General features: G+C 45.1%; 1 protein-coding gene and 1 pseudogene across 1 annotated transcript in view; both read left to right on the forward strand.

The window, feature by feature from the left end:
• Window positions 1-8,142, forward strand: LOC112081174 (sodium/potassium-transporting ATPase subunit alpha-1-like; annotated as a pseudogene).
• Window positions 2,858-20,447, forward strand: part of LOC112081173 (sodium/potassium-transporting ATPase subunit alpha-1) — a 31,857-nt gene continuing 14,267 nt past the window's right edge. The window contains exon 1 of the mRNA XM_024147349.2: window positions 2,858-2,948. The gene's annotated coding sequence lies outside the window, so the exon portion shown is untranslated. The remainder of the gene's footprint in view (window positions 2,949-20,447) is intronic.

The following is a 20,447-nucleotide window of genomic DNA, read 5'->3' on the forward strand; positions in this document are numbered from 1 at the left end:
ATGGAGCAGAATAAAAACGTGTGCACTGTGCAGTACTTTTTCAGGGCAGAAATGTGAACCAGACAATTCCATCCATCATAAAGAAACGCATGACTTATCTGTGGTTTATATTGAAATCGATGCAGCATAACCTCATCATACCTAGGATCATTTCAAATTGTTTGAGGAATGTGTTTCATTAACTATGCATGTTCTGCATATACTTCCGCCATGGGGAAAAGTTGAGAGAACTCCCTAGTTCAACAAGAAACTGTTTCTTTCTTTCTCAATCTCTCTCTCTCCCTCTCTCTGATTTAGGATGACCACAAGTTGACCTTGGATGAACTTCATAGGAAATACGGCACAGACTTAGCCAAGGTGAGTGAATATGTGTGTGCATGTGTGCCTCCGTTTTTTTAAACTGACAACCAGTTGTATCAGCTGCTCCTACGGATTATTTCTGACTGTAATTTGAAGCGCATTGAGGTCGTGGAGGTTACGGCACGAGGTCATATCGTAGGTAGAACTTCATCTGCCTTCTGAGTCATGATGACATCACTATCTACCATGAGTAAATATATATTTTCCATTGTGTACTCCCATTACATTCTTTTCATTTATTTTTTGAATCCTTTATTTAACCAGCGAGGTCACATTGAGATTACATCTCTTTTAAAAGTGAGCCCTGGCCAGAAAAGCGGCATACATAGTAAACACACAACATATAACACAACATTAGACATGACAGTGAGGGAAGTTAAAACGGTGCATAGAACATATGGATGAGACTTTTTCCATTTGTGTGACAGCAAGTAGATACACATTAACAATTTTAACAAGCCATAGGTAGGTCTAATGCAGACACAATATCTGAAATATCTTCAGCTTTGTGTGGGTACAATTAGGACAGGCCTAAACTTGTTTTGTGTGGAAAGGATAACAGTTAAACACTATTTTGGTGATGAGCAGAGATAATGATCTGTTGATATTTGATCCAGGGATTAAGCAGAATTTCCACTACCAGGGCCACATTCACACCGGAACATTGAAAGCACTATGTAGTGATGAGGGGCGGGCGAGGTATGGGGGAGGACAGATTTTCTTGCTGACAAAAGGGGAGGGGAAAGTTTTGAGTTCCATAGGTAATCACTCTACTGCCTCTTACTCTGCCTCTTGCTCTTCCCTCTTCCTGCTTTCCTCCCTCCTCCTTTCTCTTCACTCTACCTTTCCCTCTCTCCTTCTCTCTCATCCTCCCCCATCCAGGGTTTATCCTCAGCTCGGGCTAAGGAGATCCTTCTCCGTGATGGCCCAACACCCTGACCCCTCCTCCCACTACCCTGAGTGGGTGAAGTTCTGCAGGCAGTCTTTGGTGGGTTCTATGCTCTATGGATTGGTGCTATGCTCTGCTTCCTGGCCTACGGAATCCAGGCCGCCTCCGAGGATGAGCCGGCCAATGATAATGTGAGAATTATAGAATTCTGAGATCATTTGAGACTTAAAAAACTACAATGCCTCTAGTGCCTGAAAGGTTTTCTCATTAACCGTAACTTAATAGTCTCATAGTCTTTTCCCTCTTCGTTTCTGCCCTCACAGTTGTACCTGGGTGTTGTGCTCTCTGTTGTCGTCATTGTCACTGGCTGTTTCTCCTACTACCAAGAGGCCAAGAGCTCAAAGATCATGGACTCCTTCAAGAACCTGGTCCCACAGGTTAGACTTCTGCCTTTTCAAACACCTCTGAGAAGAACTTGATTGTATTGTCATGTCTACGGATTGTATCCTGTCCTCTGCCTTGTAGCAAGCCCTGGTTGTCCGTGACGGTGAGAAGAAGAACATACACGCTGAAGAAGTGGTGGTTGGAGATCTGGTGGAGGTGAAAGGAGGAGATAGGATCCCTGCTGATTTGCGTATCGTCTCTGCCAGCGGCTGCAAGGTGGGTACTTTACAATCCAAGATCATGGGTCGAATATGTAACCTAAGGCTTCCGCATGCTTCGGTTTGGCTGGCATACTCCCTTAAAGACCTTTGCTTGAAAAACGAGCAATAGTACTGTTGTCCATTTTGAGATGCCGTAGCCAGTATACACTATTCTCAAAATAGTCCGAATGAATCTAAGATATTCAAGAAATATGTCATAAATGTTTGATGTTTTGCTAAGGAGATCTTGGTTGCGCAATCTAAATAAGATTTTTGGTGCAGTATTTCTCAAGTGAAAAAATGTGAATGAAACCAATCGTCTATCGTTGAATGACAACAAAATCACTACTGTTGACCATGACGAGAAGGGCATAGACTTTGGCCCTGAACTTTGCTGGCCTCGAGATTTTTTGTGTGGTGTCAACAGCCCCCAAAACTTGCCAGAGACCAAAACAAATAAAAACAGCACAAATGATCATATTATATGACAAACTGTTCTGAACTTGTTCGGATGGGAAGCATGCGGACGCCTTTAGTGTCATTCAATGTTGTATTAATGCAATTTCTCTTTCCCACTCAGGGGACAACTCCTCCCTCACTGGTGAATCTGAGCCCCAGACACGTACTCCGGATTTCTCCAATGACAACCCCCTGGAGACAAGGAACATTGCCTTCTTCTCTACCAACTGTGTGAAGGTAAATAACTGTGTAACTAGCCGTAGTGATTGAATAGTTCAAATAACTTGAATGTATCACTTAGCCTTTGTGATCTAAACCATATTCTCCATGTTTTGTCAGGAACTGCCAGAGTATCGTCATCAACACTGGTGACCACACTGTCATGGGTCGTATCGCCACTTGGCCACGAGTCTGGAGGGTGGAGACGCCTATAGCCAAAGAGATTGAGCACTTCATCCAATCATCACCGGTGTGGCGTCTTCCTGGGCGTGTCTTTCTTCCTCTCCCTCATTCTGGATTGGTTGGCTGGAAGCTGTCATCTTCCTCATTGGAATCATCGTTGCTAATGTGCCAGAGGGTCTCTGGCTACTGTAACTGTGAGTACGATGAAAGTCATGTTTAACAAAAACTTCAGTCCTAACAACAAACTTGTTGATTATTTACTGTCTAATATGGCTTTTCTACGTAGGTGTGTTAACTCTGACTGCCAGCGTATGGCCAAGAGAACTGCCTGGTGAAGAATCTCGAAGCTGTTGAGACTTGGGCTCCACCTCACCATTTGCTCTGACAAGACTGGAACCCTGACTCAGAACAGAATGACCGTGGCTCACATGTGGTTCGACAACCAGATCCATGAGGCTGACACCACAGAGAACCAGAGTGGTACCTGCTTCGAAAAAGCTCTGCCACCTGGGCTGCCCTGGCTAGAGTCGCTGGCTGTGCAACCGTGCCGTCTTCCTGGCAGACAGAACAACGTACCTATCCTCAAGAGAGATGTGGCTGTGATGCTTCAGGTCTGCCCTGCTAAGTGTATCGAGCTGTGCTGGCGGGTCTGTCAAAGACATGAGAGAAAGTACAGCAAGATCGCTGAGATTCCCTTCAACTCCACCAACAATATCAGGTAACCACATGCACTCTTTGTGGTATCTGTGGGTTAGCAACGGGTTAAACTGAGTTGTAGAGGTGTGTGATAGACTCAAATCAGGATGGATGGATTTTTCTCAATCAGCTTGGAAATGCCACTTTGTATCGACATCCAAAAAGTTGCCAGAACTTTAGTTTTCCGGCACTGTAGGCTACTTACTGGTCATTGCCTGCTAATTTAAATTTAAACTCTCTTCATGGTGTCATCTGATCAAAACCAATTCATTTCGCCCCTAGCTCTCCATTCATAAGAACATCGTGCCGGAGAGTCCAAACACCTGCTGGTGATGAAGGGAGCCCTGAGAGGATTCTGGACCGCTGCTCCACCATTTTGATCCAGGCAAAGAACAGCCTCTGGATGACGAGCTGAGGAAGCCTTCCAGAACTCTTCGAAGAGCTGGGAGGGCTGGAGAGAGAGTGCTGGGTAAGAGGGCACCAGTATGGGAAAATATGCATTCAAAGGTTTTGGACTGAATGAAAAGTCTAGAACAGTGGTATTCACATTTTTCAGTGGGCCCATTTTCTTCACCAGAATTCTTGCGACCCGCCCAATCTAATGAACATAACATAGAGCAATCTGGAATTGCTACATCTTTTATTCTCAATTTTTGACTTATTGATAAGTACTATTGATTCTTGAAGAATATACACTGAATAAATGCTAATTAGTTCAACTGTCGTAACCATCATACCCCAAAATATAACGTTTTTTTTACTCCAATGTTTGTAAAAAAGTAAATGTAAAACAACACTGAATAGCCCTCAAACATGTAAACTATATTTTGATATCATGGATGGTCAATCCTTGCATCCATAGCTCTGTCTATGAGGGGTATCATTTCTCCGCCCCATCCCTCAGCTTTTTACCAACCAGCTGTGGGGAGCCGCTTTGTTATTGTTTCAATGCTGATTGCGCTTTAATTTAACATCAACAATAACCTTCAATTCATTACATTTTTAAATGAAAGAAACAATAACAAATATCTTTCTCAAAACCTTTTGTATATTGTCCCAACATATCTGTACTCTTAATTTATTTCTTTGTGACACAACCCCGATTGGGCCTGACTGGTCTAGAACATGAAGAATTTGTTGTGGCGTGTCTCTGACTCTGTGTCTTTTTCAGGTTCTGTCATTTCCAGCTCCCTGATGACAGTTCGCTGAGTGCTTCCAGTTTGATTGTGAAGAGGTGAACTTCCAATGAGAATCTGTGCTTCGTTGGCCTAATGTCCATGATTGACCCTCCCGTGCTGCTGTGCCTGACGCTGTGGAAAGTGCAGGATGCTGGAATCAAGGTATGGCAATATCATACTAACAACAAGACTCTTCAGCATTCACATAGGCCACTGTGATCAACACTCCTCTTCCTTCTCCTAGGTTATCATGGTCACTGGTGATCATCCCTCACTTGCTAAGCCATTGCCAAGGGTGTGGGATAATTTCTGAAGGAAACGAGACTGTTGAGGACATCGCTGCTCGTCTGAAAATCCCAGTTTCTGAGGTATCCAAGGTATGTTGCAATTTGTTTGGGATCATTTCAGTTATGTCATCACACTCACTTAAAGAGGAGTGACAGAAACATTTATTTAGCCTTTTTGGGCATCATCAGAACAGACCAATACAAGCCCCTATATTAGCTTATATTTGTACCCTCAGAGATGCCAAGGCCTGTGTTGTCCACGGTGGAGAGCTGAAGGACCTGTCAGCCGAACAGTTGGATGACATTTTGGCCCATCACACTGAGATTGGTTTGCCAGAACTTCTCCTCAGCAGAAGCTGATCATTGTGGAGGGTTGCCAGCGTCAGTACTATTTTATTGAATTAATTCATGCTCATGAGTCAGTCAGGATGATTGCATCTTACTTTTGAGTTTCTAACATCTGTAACACACCTCTCTCCTTATCCACAGGGTGCTATTGTGGCTGTGACAGGTGATGGTGTGAACGATTCTCCTGCTCTGAAGAAGGCTGACATCGGTGTTGCTATGGGTATCTCTGGATCTGACGTCTCCAAGCAGGCTGCAGACATGATCCTCCTGGATGACAACTTTGCCTCCATCGTGATGGTGTTGAAGAGGGTAAGAGAAGCTCTGGCAAGACCACAATCTGTGGGTTTTTCCATCCTTCTCTCATCACCCTGACTATTCCTTCCCCATCCCTATTTCCCCTCAGGCCGTCTGATCTTTGACAATTTGAAAAAGTCCATCGCCTACACCCTGACCAGTAATATTCCAGAAATCTCACCCTTCCTCCTCTTCATCATCGCCAACATTCCACTGCCCCTAGGAACTGTCACCATCCTCTGTATCGACCTGGGAACTGAATGGTGGGTCTTTCAGATGTGGATCTCTCCTTTGTGAACAATCTGATAATGTGTTTCTGCTGCGTTATGAAGAACAATGTACATGATCATTTTAGAGTTTGTTTGGAAGGTCTTTGAACTAACATCAAGTTACCAACGATGATCTTTCCCATCATTACCTTCAAGGTCCAGCTATCTCCCTGGCCTATGAGAAGCTGAGAACGACATCATGAAGCGACAGCCCAGAAACCCAAAACTGACAAACTGGTGAAGAGCGGCTCATTAGCATAGCCTACGGTCAAATTGGTAAGGAGTAATTTGGCCTTTCTTCTGTTTGCCTGCCTTTACCGGGTCTTGTTGTTGTATGTTGGCCAGTCAGTTTTCATAGCTGAATCAATGCCTCTTCACTGACAAATACTCTCTCTCATTTTTACTCTTCACAGGTATGATGCAGGCCAGCCGGTTTCTTCACATACTTTGTTATCCTGGCTGAGAACGGGTTCTTGCCCATGGATTTGCTGGGTATCGTGTGAGACTGGGACAACAAGATAATGAACGACATGGAGGACAGCTACGGCCAGCAGTGGGTAAGTACACAACACCGCTCTGCTTTTTGCTGTCTAACGGATTAGCATTGGCCTTGTTTTGATCTGATAAGTCCCGATAGAGCTTTTCTTTCTCTCTCCCAATTTTTTGTTTAGTTTATTCCAGCACATGGCAGCTGAAAGCTGAATTGCAGTATATTCTGGAAATTCAAGATAAAAATAAATAGTAAATCTGATACATTATCAAGAAAGTTGAGAAGCGTTTCATTTCGGATAGTCAGCAGAGAAATATCGTTGTCTTGAGAAAAAACGGAGCATCTCAGTCACAGCCAGGGATTCAGACATACAGGTCGTAGCCTCAGCATGCACCTCACCGGCCCCAACAGTCCTCTCTCGTTATTTTGGCTTCGTAGATAGCTTGCTACTATTCCTCCAGAACTACCATTGTGAATGCCACTGCTGCCGCCGCACACAGGTTCACCACACATTTGTAACAGAGTAGTCAGTAATCTTCACTACTGGTAAAGTCAATGTAATAAACATATGTCCTCTCGCTCTTCTTTTTTCCCATATGTCTGTCTACACACTCTCTCTTTCTATGGTCTATGATCCATCCTTCAGACATATGAGCGCAGAAAGATTGTGGAGTTCACCTGCCACACAGCATTCTTTGCCAGTATTGTAGTTGTACAGTGGGCCGATTTGATCATCTGTAAGACCAGGAGGAACTCCATCCTTCAGCAGGGAATGAAGTGAGTACACACATCGATCTTTGTGGTCTTGGTCTAGGTCTGGGTCCTAAGAGGTTTTTTCTGAAGCTTGATCTTRACTGCTCTGGTCTTGACTTACACATCACCAGAATCCACATTCACCAAGTACATTTACACATACTCACAATTGTACTTAGTGATATGGTGCTGCTAGCAATAGACAACATTAAAGGACAGAATACAGACAGAGTAATTTACACAAAATGTAAATACATTATATACAAAATTGATAAAATGTGCATAGAACTGAAGAGTAAGAGGGAAGAGAGGATATACACATTTACAGTATAAATATATTGTAGAGAATTCAGGGGTAGCCCCGACCAGGACTTGAACCCAGGTCCAGCAACTGTCAAGCCAACACCTTAATCATTACACCAAACCTCTCGATGAGGATGCTAGGTGTTGGGTTAAGGTCGCTACATTACCCCCTTCCTTTGGGAGAGTGTGTCCCCACATTTCTCTATACCATGTCCCTGACATGTACACATCTCTCCGGTGACCTTATGGCCACCATCCCATTTCTGACACCAATGTAGCAAATTCAGGGGGTAGCCCCAACCGGAACTCYAAACCAGGTCCAGTGACTGTCAAGCCAACACCTATACCATTACACCAAGAGGCCGGAACCTCTAGACAAGGTCGCTAAGTGTTGGATACTTGATGCAGTGTGCATCACAGATTGCATAGTGCCTTGGTCACAATTGGCCAGTTGGTGAGGGCCACAGCACGGGGAAAGAAACTGTTCAGGTGGTGGGTGGTTTTGGTCATGATGAAGCTGAACTGTTTGCCAGAGGGGAGTTAATGTGCATACAGCCCRGCAACTGACTTCTAAATCAATATCCACCCTGTTGGTATCAAATCCATGATTTTTTCTCTTTTTTCCCCTCCCATCTCAGGAACCGTATCTCAATCTTTGGACTGTTTGAGGAAACTGCCCTGGCTGTCTTCTCTGTCCTACTGTCCTGGAATGGATGTCGCCCTCAGAATGTACCCCCTCAAGTGAGTGACCCTTCTGATTCTCTTCTGTATATCAGCTTGGAACAACAGCTCACCCGTTTTAAAGATGATGGTAATGGATGGATATTACAATGGGTGGAGGAGACTACTGTGGCCTCAGGATCAGTTGGGGTTCACTAGTTAGCTGAAGTGTAATGGAGTTTTCTGCCCAACCAAGAGAGAAAACGCCATTTGACATTTAGGGGCCCTGTAGCGCAATTACCTCGCGTGTTTTACGCTCAACTTAATCTTTATTCTTTCCTTCTCTCTATTCTTCTCTCTTTCTCTTCTCTCTTTCCTTCTCTCTATTTCTTTCTTCTTCTCTTTCCTTCTCTCTTTCCTCGGCCTTGGCTGGTGGTTCTGTGCCTTACCTACTCTCTGCTCATCTTCTCTATGATGAGGGTAGGAGATACATCCTGCGACGAAACCCAGGAGGTAAGTGCTCAGGGACTATGGACGAAAACAAGCTGTTAAGATAGCGTCGACATTTTACATCAAAGTTAATTATTGTGTTATAACATGACAATGGCATGCAGGATTGGAAGGACAAATTATTTAATTTGTCTCATGGAGATTTTCAGTGACGAGATGAAATCTAACTAATTGTGTTCTTCTCTCTGAATTGTCTCTTCTTTAAGGTTGGTGGAACAGGAGACCTACTACTGACAAAAAGAGGCTATCCCAGGATCCTCAATCTCACTCTGCTGCTACATCTCAACCAACAACATTACACTACATTTCAATCTGCTACATTACCATTACATCCAATGAACACTGTGATGGTGCACTCAGCTGCATTGAGGAGTTCTTGATTGTGATAATGCAAATTGAAATAAACATCACTTCAACACGAATGCTTAAGACTGTATTCATTTTTTGTTGTCTGAATTATTTAGATTTATTGGTTTGGATTTAATGTAAGACATGTAGGCTTAAATTGTGTGCATCTAATGGGAGAAATAACCTAGTATAGTTGCGTATTATTTGTTTAAAGTAAATGTCCAGTGATTGCATAGTTCTATGAAATATGACTTACAAATACAAACATTGCTATTGAAGTATGTTAAAAGCAGCTTTTCTGTGTTTGAATGGTGTGGGCGTACTCCAACAACAGAATGGTGTGGTCGTATACCGGTCAATTAAAATATTCAACAGCTGATTGGCCAGCTCTGCCAATATGTCAACATCATGTCATGCTATATGAGGAAATAGCAAAGCAATATGAGTGAGTATACAAATGAGTCAACAGCAATTATTTGGGTGTGAGTTATAGAATATTACATTTAAATTTAGATTTGAACTTATCGTTACTTTTAAGGTCAATGTTTTTATCTCAATATCAAATCATTTCTGGTTAACAATCGTAAGGTTTTCTTCCTGGGGTGAAGGAGAGGACGAAAATGCAGGCGTAGCCGTGCTCAACATGTTTAATTATAAAACAAGTGAACACTACAACAACTTACAAAAGTAACAAACGTGCAAAACCGATACAACCTATTCTTGCGTGCAAGAACATCAACACAGAGACAGGGTAACAACCCACCCACAACGAACACAGTGAAACAACCTTAGCCTAAATTATGACCTCTAATTAGAGAAACGCAAAACACCTGCCTCTAATTAAGAGCCATACCAGGCAACCCTAAACCAACATAGACAAACACACAACATAGAATGCCCACCCAAAACTCACGCCCTGACCAATCACACACAAATACAAAACAACAGAAAACAGGTCAGGAACGTGACAGAACCCCCCCTCAAGGTGCGAAACGCCGGGCGCACCAGCACAAAGTCCAGGGAGGGTCTGGGTGGGCATCTGACCACGTGGTGGCTCAGGCTGCCGGACGCTGTCCCCACACCACCATAGTCACTCCCCGCTTCTGTATCCCCCTCCCAATGACCACCCTCCAACTAAAAACCACACTAAATGGAAGGGGCAAGCACCGGGATAAAGGGGCAAGCACCGGATAAGGGGAGGCGTTCTGCTAGGAATGGCAAGCTGGCTGAGGAAGAGCTCTGCGCAGGTCCTGGCTGAAGGGACTCTGGCAGGTCCTCTGGCTGAGGGACTCTGGCGCTAGGGACTCGGCAGGCGGGCTGAGGGACTATGGCAGGTCCGGGCTGAGGGACTCTGGCAGGTCCGGGCTGAGGACTCTGGCAGAGTCCGGGCTGAGGGACTCTGGCAGGTCCGGGCTGAGGGACTGCTGGCAGGTCCCGGGTGAGGAGACTCTGGCAGGTCCCGGGCTGAGGGACCCTGGCAGTCCGGTCTGGCGGAAGGCTCTTGGCTGATCCCGGTTTTTCTGGCGAAGGTCTGGCTGATCCGGTGCTGGGGAAGGCTCTGGCGATCCGGTCTGGCGGTAAGGCTCTGGCTGACATCCGTGTCTGGCGGAAGGCTCTGGCTGATCCGTTCTGGCGGAAGCCTCTGGCTGATCCGGTCTGGCGCGAAGGCTCTGGCTGATCCGGTCTGGCGGAAGGCTCTGGCGATCCGTCTGGCGGAAGGCTCTAGGCTGTCCGGTCTGGCGGACGGCTCTAGCGGCTCCAGTCTGGCGGACGGCTCTGTAGGCTCATGGCAGACGGGCGGCTTTGCAGGCTCTTGGCAGACGGGCGGCTTTTCAGGCTCATGGCAGACGGACAGTTCAGACGGCGTAGGGCAAGACGGCAGTTCAGACGCGCTGGGCGACGGGCAGTCAGCGCGCGCTAAGTTCAGGCGCCGCTGGGCAGACGGCAGTTCAGGCGCCGCTGGCGAGACGGCAGAACTCTGGCCGGCTGAGACCACTGTAGGCCTGGTGCGTGGTACCGGAACTGGAGGTACCGGGGCTAAGGACACCACTTCAAGGCTAGTGCGGGGACAACAACAGGGCACACTGGACTCTCGTGGCGCTACTATAGGCCTGGTGCGTGTACCGGAACTGGAGTACCGGGCTGAGGGCACGCACCTCAGGGCGAGTGCGGGGAGAAGGAACAGTGGCGTACAGGGCTCTGGAGACGCACAGGAGGCTTGGTGCGTGGTTGCCGGAACTGGAGGCACTGGCTGGAGGACACGCACCATAGGAAGATGCGTGGAGGAGGAACAGGGCTCTGGAGATGCACTGGAACCTGGTGCGTGGTGTAGGCACTGGTGGTACTGAGCTGGGGGTGGGAAGGTGGGCGGAATACCGGACCTTGAAGGAGACATACGTGCTCTTGAGCACGAAGCCTCCCCAACCTTACCAGGTTGAATGGTCCCGTAGCCCTTGCCAGTTGCGGCGAGGTGGAATAGCCCGCGCACTGGGCTATGCAGGGCGAACCCGGGACACCACCTGTAAGGCCTGGTGCCATGTAGCCGGCCCGAGGAGACGTCACTGGAGACGCAGATACGTTGGGCCGGTTTCTCTCATGTCGGGCGTACGCAGGTGCGTCGTCTCTGCGAGTGCCATTTGATAGCCCCTTTGACACTCATGCCAACAGCCCTCAGTGGCGGCAAAGTGGAACTAGCCCGCCTGGGCTAGCACGGCGTACTGGACACCGTTGCCGCTTTACCGCATAAACAGGTGTCCTGACCAGTACGACGGCTCTCTCACTCCACGGCAAGCCCGGGAGTTGGCTTCAGGTATTCCAACCGCGGCTTCGCCAACACTCCCCTTTAGCCCCCCCTCCCCCAAGAAGTTTTTTGGGTGCAGCCTCTTCGGGCTTCCAGCCTCTGCTTACGTGCTGCCTCCTCAATCCATGCCGCTCCTGGGTCTGTGGCTGCCTCCTTCACCCTCCCGAGAGCGGGCGATTGCTCTCCAACCCTTCCCCAGGTCCTCTTTTCCGTCCCATTGATCTCCCAAGACCATGTCCTCCTGTGTCGCAGTAGTCCTGTGGTCTGGGCCGCTGCTGCTCCCGTTGCTGACGCTGCTTGGTCCTGGTTTGGTTGGGTGGTTCTGTAAAGGTTTTCTTCCCTGGGCGTGAAGGACAGGACCAAAAGCAGCGTAGCCAGTGACTTCAAACATGTTTAATTATAAGAACAAGTGAACACACAAACAACTTACCAAAATAACAAAACGTGCAAAGCCGATACAGACGCTATATGGTGCAGAACCCAGAACACAGAGACAGGTAACAAACCACCCACAACGAACACAGCTGAAACCAACCTACCTAAATGATGACTCTTAATTAGGAGGAAACGCGCAAAACACCTGCTCTAATTAAGAGCCATACCAGGCACCCTAAACCAACAATAGAAACACACAACATAGATGCCACCCAAACTCACTCCCAAGGCTCTGGACCATCACACACATATCAAACAACAGAAAACATGTCAGGAACGCTTTGAACAACAATTAAGTAGCTTACTGTGATTGTTTTCAATTAAGAGATGGTGCAGAAATAAAACAAAAAATAGCTTCTTTAATAAAAAATAGCACAGCGAGAGCTGCCCAGAACACAAGCCTCACCAGACTGAGCTAAAACTACTTCTATGCTCGCTTCAAGGGCAAATAACACGGAATACATGCACGAGCGAGCACCAGCTGTTCCGGAAGACTGTTTGATCACGGCTCTCCGCAAGCCGATGATTTGTGAGTAAGACATTTAAACAAGATCAACTTCACAAGGCCAGACAGATTACCAGGACAAGTGTACTGCGAGCATAACGCTGACAATCTGCAAGGTTCTCACTGACATTTTTCAACCTCTCCCTGTTTCGATTCTTAATAACCAACTATGTTTTAAGCAGCCACCATAGTCCCTGTGCCAAAGAACACTAAGGTAACCTGCGCTAAACAACTACCCGACCCGTAGCACTCATGTCTGTACCATGAAAGTTGCTTTGAAAGGCTGGTACATGGCTCACCATCAATACATCTCTCTCCAGAAACCTAGACCCACTCCCAATATTGCATACCGTGCAATCCGCAAACAATCCACAGCATATGCGAATCTCTATTGCCCTTTCCGCCACCTGGACAAATATGAACACCTTGTGTGAGAATGCATCATTGAACTACCAGCTTCCAGCATTTCAACACCTACAGTGCCCCTCAAAGTCATCAAATAAGCCTAAGTGACCCCTTGGAAACTAAACACACCTCCCTCTGCAACTGGTTCCTGGACTTCCTGACGGGCCGCCCAGGTGGTCATGGTAGGTAACAACACATCCGCCACGCTTAGATTCCTTCAACGACAGGGCCCCTCAGGGGTGCGTGCTCAGTCCCCTCCTGTACTCCCTGTTCCACTCAGACTGCACGGCCATGGCACGACTCCATGCACCATTATTAAAATTTGCTCGATGACAACACACAGTGGTAGGCCTGATCCCGACAACGACGAAGACAGCCTATAGGGAGGATCAGACCTGGCCGATTGGTTCCAAGGATACAACGAACCCTAATCCCTTCAACATGATCAAGACATAAGGAGATGATTGTGGAACTACAGGGAAAAAGAGGACCGAGCTATGCCCCCTATCTCATCGACGAGGCTGCAGTGGAGCAGCGTTGAGACTTCAAGCTCCTTGTGTCCACAATCAAAACAAACTAACATGTCCAAGCACACCAAAAATCAGTCGTGAAGAGGGCACGACAAATACTATCAAGAGACTGAAAAGATTGCATGGGTCTCTCGAGGATCCTCCAAAAAGTTCTACGTACTGGCGCCATCGAGAGCATGCCTGACTGTTGGCATCATCTGCTGGTATGGCATTGGCTCGGCCTTCGACCGCAAGGCAGCTACAGAGGGTAGTGCAAACGGGCACGAGTACATCACTGGGCCAAGCTTACTGCCATCCAGGACCTCTATACCGAGCGCGGTTTTTCAGAGAAGGCCCTAAAAATTGTCCAAGACTAAGTCATACGACTGTGTTCTCTGCATACCAGCACGGCAAGCTGGGGGGGTATCCGGGAGCACCCAAGTCTAGGTCCAAGAGGCTTCTAAACAAATTCCTATCCCTAAGCATAAGACTCCGTGAATTCTAGACAAAATCTACCAGACTTTTGCATGCATCCTCCGCTCTACCCCCTTTACACCCACTGCCTACTCTCTGTTGTCATCTATGCATAGTCACTTATAACTCTACCTACATGTACATATACCTCAATAACCGGTGCGCCCCGCACTCTGTATCGGTAACCCTGAATATAGACTCGCTATTGTTATTTTACTGTGCCTTTTAATTACGTGTTACTTTTATCTCTTATTCTTATCTGTTTTTAAAATGCATTGTTGGTTAGGGCGTAAGTAAGCATTTCACTGTAAGGTCTACACCTGTTGTATTCGGCGCATGTGACTAATAACATTTGATTTGATTTGATTCTTAGCAAAGAGCAATTTCTCAACCAGAATTTTACTAGGACTGTCTGGGAGTGATCTGAGTGGTGGGGAAAAGGAATAAACTAGCTCTTATTGCAGAGAGGTTTTGCAACCCTCTTTGTTATTGGTCTATTAACTAATTTCCACATGGTGATGTCACCAGGCAGGCCAAAACTCCATACCACCAAAACAGGCTGACATTTCAGGCAGTCTTTTCAACAGCTCTTAGACTTAAATTGGCATTATCATATTTTCCATAAATTCACAAGTATTATTCCAACCTAAAACAAGGAATTATCTAGTTTTGACTGCACTGGACCTTTAAAGCACTTGATAATTTAGGACTTGGCACATGTATTCTCTGTTGAAATTCTGAACACTGTTTATCCTTATTGAACTGTAGGATTCCAAAATAGAAACCTAAAATAACAGTCTAAAACTCCCTCCCTATGGTTATAGATAGAAAACACAAGGCTTGTGAACACAGATTCAGATGGATAGTTGTTTTGTTTTGATGCTGACAACAGCAAGGTTGAGGGAGGGTATGTGAGGTACGGTTTATGATTATATATGATTACTAAGGCCAGACAAACAATGAGAGAATGGAAATATGAAAAACACTTGCAAACAAACATGTGAAATCCATTGAAAGTCAAGCCAAATATGGCTTCAAAACAATGAGTCATACGAAACACATGCACACAATGGTGAAAAGGTATTGGTATGCCAAGCTATAGTCAAGGATTTCATCTGGCCGTATTTGATTACCTCTCTCCTCTGTTTTGAGCCCTATCCTCAATTATCTTAAGGGCCTGTCTGACTGAATGTATTCACTAAAAACTCCAAACTGGATACAGCTTTATTATCCAGTTATGAATGAGACCATGGGTTCATGGAAAGTTTAGTGCTTTCTTAAAGGGCAATTCCGCCCCTTTTTCAACTTCATATTCATTATCTCCAGCACCATAGAGTCCAAGTCAACTACTGTATGTGAAAACGGCACGTTTATATGATCCTGCGGTTAAAAAGATAAGAAGAAAGTTCCTAAAAAATGCTCTGTGACACCACATGTAGGATTAAAGTAGTGATTGGAACAAAATTATTTTCCATCGTTTGGTTCTGAAAAAAAAATCTGTTTCCGTTCAACTGTTTCCGACAGCAAAAAATAAAGTTCTGAACCGGTTCAAACCCCGTAAAAGTAACGTTTACAATTTTTTTTTTTTTAACATTTAGCTCACCATTAAATTACTTCACCAATCAGTGGCGGATAGAGCAGCTTGCTATGGAGAGGGAAAGCTATAAGTTATTTACATGCATTGGACAGACAAGTGTAGGACACGAGATGTGACTGAAAAAATTTGCGGTTGGGAGAGAGCGAGAGAGGGTGGAGGAGGAGGCTTAGCTTGAAGCGTTTATACCTACGGAGGAGCAAGCTTCTATGAAGGAACGTTGAATGTTCTTTGAACTTCCGAGAGTTAGCTTAACGTTGGATCCCAGAGTAGCTAGCTAGCCAACAGCTTGTGTGTGAGAGGGAACCAGAATTAAAATAAAAACACGTGAAAGCTTAAACTATAGTGCTTTGTTAAATTTTATTGTAGGACTCAAAATCCCGGAACGTAAAATAACACTATTAACTGGTTCCCCATACTTTTAAAATAATGGTTCTATAAATGGTTCTATAGATGTTCCTCAAATGTTTTATTTGTTTTAACAGTTTTTCTGTTCTGTGCCCTGAACCGGATCCAACCAATGATTATTAAGTTTAACCTGCAACAAGTTTCTAGACAGAGGGAGGGTATGTTCCTTGCTCCCCACATCAACTGTGAATCTCATAGTGTTTGAAAACCAACTATTCATGATGTATTCGCGGTAGAATTTTCATACAACACGGAATACCGCAAATGAAATTCCTATGGGGCAGACCCCCAGACCTCTACCTCTGCAAGAAATCAAGTAGTCCCGGCGTTCAAAAGATCCGGTAAACAGAGGACAATTGGAACACAGACCGTGGGGGATTTGGCACACATTTCAACAAATTAATTTACATTACATTTAGTCATTTAGCAGACAACTCTTATACAGAGCGATTTACAGGAGCAAATCTAGGATTAAGGTTCCTTGCTCAAGGCAACATTCAACAAACTTTTCAGCCTAGAGACATCTTGGGGATTCGAACAAAGACCCTTTCAGTTACTGGCCCAACGCGCTTAACTGTCGGCTAGGATAATTCTTCAAATCTGTCATGAATCGATGTATTGTAGAAGCAGGCCCAAATGTGGTTACTGGTCGAGTTTGGAAATATTTTGGGCTGTTTTCGCTGGCAGTAGGCATTTTAAAGTAATCAATTTTCCCAGTTTAAGAAGAATGTATCTTGCTAAGTTTTAAACGGTGAATGGCAGTGGATTGGTGACAATGAAATGAACAAGTCATTGGGGTTGACATCCCTATACAGCACTAATACTCGATTTTTACCTCACAATAGTGTGAAAATCACACATATAAACAATAGCCCAAATGTAGCGCAAAATTTTTCCCAGGGGGCAATGAGGAGAATTCAGGATTCTTTTCGCCACGCGTCTTCCCATGACTGTTCCCATTGGTTTTGGTGAGTTTCCATTGACATCTCTACCACATCTATTGCGCACACAGAGCGAGCTGCCTAATCACCATTTCCTGTCCCAGCTGTAACCCCAAGTGTCTGGTGCGCCCAACTCACCGCAGCACAAATATCCCCCACAGCCAACCAATGTTAAATAATGCCTAAGATGCTGCCAGACCCATAGTGGAGTGGACGTGTGCACCGCTATGTAACCGTTGCCCCTTGCTGCCATATGCCTCCACAATCTAGTGGGAGAGACGTTGCTTAGAGAGTGCCKTGCCTTGAGCTGGATTAGCAAAACATACAAAAAGCTGGTCACATAACCGGATCTGGGTCCGCTCAATGTACTTGCATAAAGATCGTACTGGACACAGGGCATGTAACTGCAGTTGCTTCTCAGAACAAATGGAGGAKGCGAAAAGGGAAATAGCTCAAAGCTAGAGACCTGTAGGGCATAGTCATGACCTTTGGGGGCGAAGGCGCCATTAGGATGCAACGTCACTTGAGAGTCGCCAGGAGCCACGAGCAAGGAGGATTTGTAGGAGAGGATCTTCAGATCCATAGACTCCAATGGTTCAAAAGGGGGCCTCAAACATAGCATCCAAAACCAAAGCTAAATCCCAAGTGAGCGAAATAGGTTTAGAAACCCGTCTGAGACGGCACACACCTTTTAGGAACTGCACCGCAAGGGCTAGTGGCGCCATCAATTCCCACTTGACACGCTATAATAGCTGCCATGAACACTTTCAAAGTGGAGAATGATCAACCCTGCTCATTAAAATGTCRCCATGTGCACTCTGAAAACAAACAATTCCTTTATTTTGGCACCAAAGCCCCAACACCTGCCACTTAAATGCATAAACAGACGACAATGCAKATTTTCTCGTGATGCGCAAAGATTTCCCATATCCAGGAGACCAGCCAGGGGTGTAGCCTCCACTCCTGAGAGAGAGGGCCACCACTGACATACAGACATGACGTTTGCTTCGACCAAAGACCTAATCCATTTCCGCATCCCGCAACTGAGACTCATTCGAGGTACGGGCAKCCGGGAGAGGAAGTCACCATTGGAAAGACCAAGCTCTTTCAAGAATGCTATACGGCTGTCAAGAGAACCTGCACCGTGGATTAGGGGAACAGTGCCAGCCGCYGGCAAGCAACTGTAACTGACACCGTCCGAGCATGCACCGAGCTGAGACATACAAGACAACAAACATTACTATCTTTTTATTCATTCGGGCATTGTCGCAAACCCAGCTTGTTAGCCATCTTCATCTCATTGCTACAGGAAARTAGGATAACAAATACAAACTCCAGCACACAATGTCCAGGGGATGAGCACACTGTACCACAAAAGGACAGTTCAGTTAGCACAAAGTCAGATAGTCTTGTGTTCCAAAACGTTTTGTTTTTAGTAGCGTGAATCGTTCCTGCTCACATCGAGGTAAAGTGCGGAAGAATTGAAGGAATGAATCAGAGCCTCGGGCTTATCACGRGGATTTCATTGGCCTTGTTAGCCGTGATTTTAATTCTTCAACCGAAGTCGCGAGAMTGCTACTCCCCYTAGTTGTTTAACCGAAGMTACCGACTGAAAAGGAACCTATTATCACCTGCTGGTTGATGCATACAGTGAAAAGGGAGCAACTTCAACCAAAACAATGGTGCTGTTATATGAAAGAGAGCCTGTATTTTTTGGTTTGCGTATGGGTCAAATGCAAAGCTGACTTAGATTCAGTCTATAGGCCTACTAGGACACCGCTTTCCTACTTCTGAGACCAACTTGTGGACTGGTATTTCTTCCCCACTAGGGGGCATTATGCAGATAAAGAGAGAAGCGCTTCCTCTCGTTCGCTCTGCAGGGACAGGAACGTGATAGTTTCCATGGTAACTCATTTATAGGATCGGGCTCACAGCTTGTATATACAATTTGAGATATTTTTAGTTCGTCTTTGAACATACACACACACACACACACACACACACACACACACACACACACACACACACTGTGCCGCTATCTGTCCATCTGTCCACCAAGACTCTCCAAGTAAATTCATACAAACGCATTCAAGCAGCTTCTTGGGTACAACAAGTCCTAGATGATACTGTACATCGGCATGAATCATGAAGCAAAGTCTTGTGTAAAAATATTAATTCATTTTAATTTGCATTTCAAATAGTTTTCTTTGACTTTAGTTGACCTGTCGGTGGTGGGGGAAAAGTTAGTGTCTGAGTGAATGTGTTTTCATTAGAGTTTGTAAATGTAATGCTCATTATTAACACCATTTTCGATTGTCTTATTGTAGGGTGAAGCCAAAGGGAAAAGTTGATATTTGGGTGGACAATAAAGATGTGTTTTTCTATACTATTCTATTCTACCTAACACAGGTAGAATGCTACACTYATTACAGTGACCTATAGACATGTGGTTGAATCCTAGACATGTGGTTGAATCTGCCTCTGTCTGGTTCTGCAGTGAAATACCCYGTCCCGTATCCACAAAGCACCTCAGAGTAGGAGTGCTGATCTAGGATCTGTCCATATAATATTATTCACTATGATCTAAAAGACAAACTGATTCTAGATCAGCACTCCTACTGGAGTCCAAACTGAAGGGTGAAGTTAAGACATAAAACAGGACCTTGAGACGGGGTTAATGGTTAGGATCCCAAAGTTAAAGAGTTAATCATTTGTAGATGCAACAACCTGCCATCTTCCAGGCTTCCATTATTCTTCTGACAAGGTCACATTGTCCACAAAGTGTTCATGACAGGGTCAGGAGGGAAAGTTMACATCCTACAGGGTTTAACGGCATGGTTCATTCAAGTTTAAACTTCCTAAAGACCAATGATGGAGTTTGCACTAAAATTATCGCTTTCCATAAATGAGGTTAAAATAAGGAATGAAGAGAGAGAGAGTGATTGAGAGAGAGAGAAAGAGTGTGTTTGTGTGTGTTTAAATCATGTTCATTCTTAAATCTATGTGGAAATTAAGAGAAAAGGGACAAACAAAACATGTAGAGTATTCTTAAAGACGATTGAGGATAGGTTTAAAGAGGTTTGAGGATAGGTTAGTATCCATTATGAATATGAGTGGTGAYAGATATCATCCTAATATGAATAAGCCTGCACAGAAGAGACCAAGTGACTTTCCTTCATAAATATTTGAAGTTACAGAGACTAAAGTCCATTGTCACGCAATGGATTCAATCTATTTTATGAAGGCCGATAATCGTAAAACATTCAATAATGGGGACTCCGCCCCTCCATTCTATGTTTCCATGGCAAAAAGTGCAGACGTCACGATCGAAAGGAACACTGTATATAAGTATTGGACCTTTTAATGAGACGGGGAGCTTGGATGCGTGTCCGGTAGGAGTGACACGTGTGGATAAGGGCACATCCAGGGGCAATATATTTTTCAATTCGTTTTTAAGTAAATTGGGATTTGATTGTTCAATAAGTT

This window comes from Salvelinus sp. IW2-2015, linkage group LG12, assembly GCF_002910315.2.
Source record: "Salvelinus sp. IW2-2015 linkage group LG12, ASM291031v2, whole genome shotgun sequence".
In the NCBI taxonomy this organism is placed as follows: domain Eukaryota; kingdom Metazoa; phylum Chordata; class Actinopteri; order Salmoniformes; family Salmonidae; genus Salvelinus; species Salvelinus sp. IW2-2015.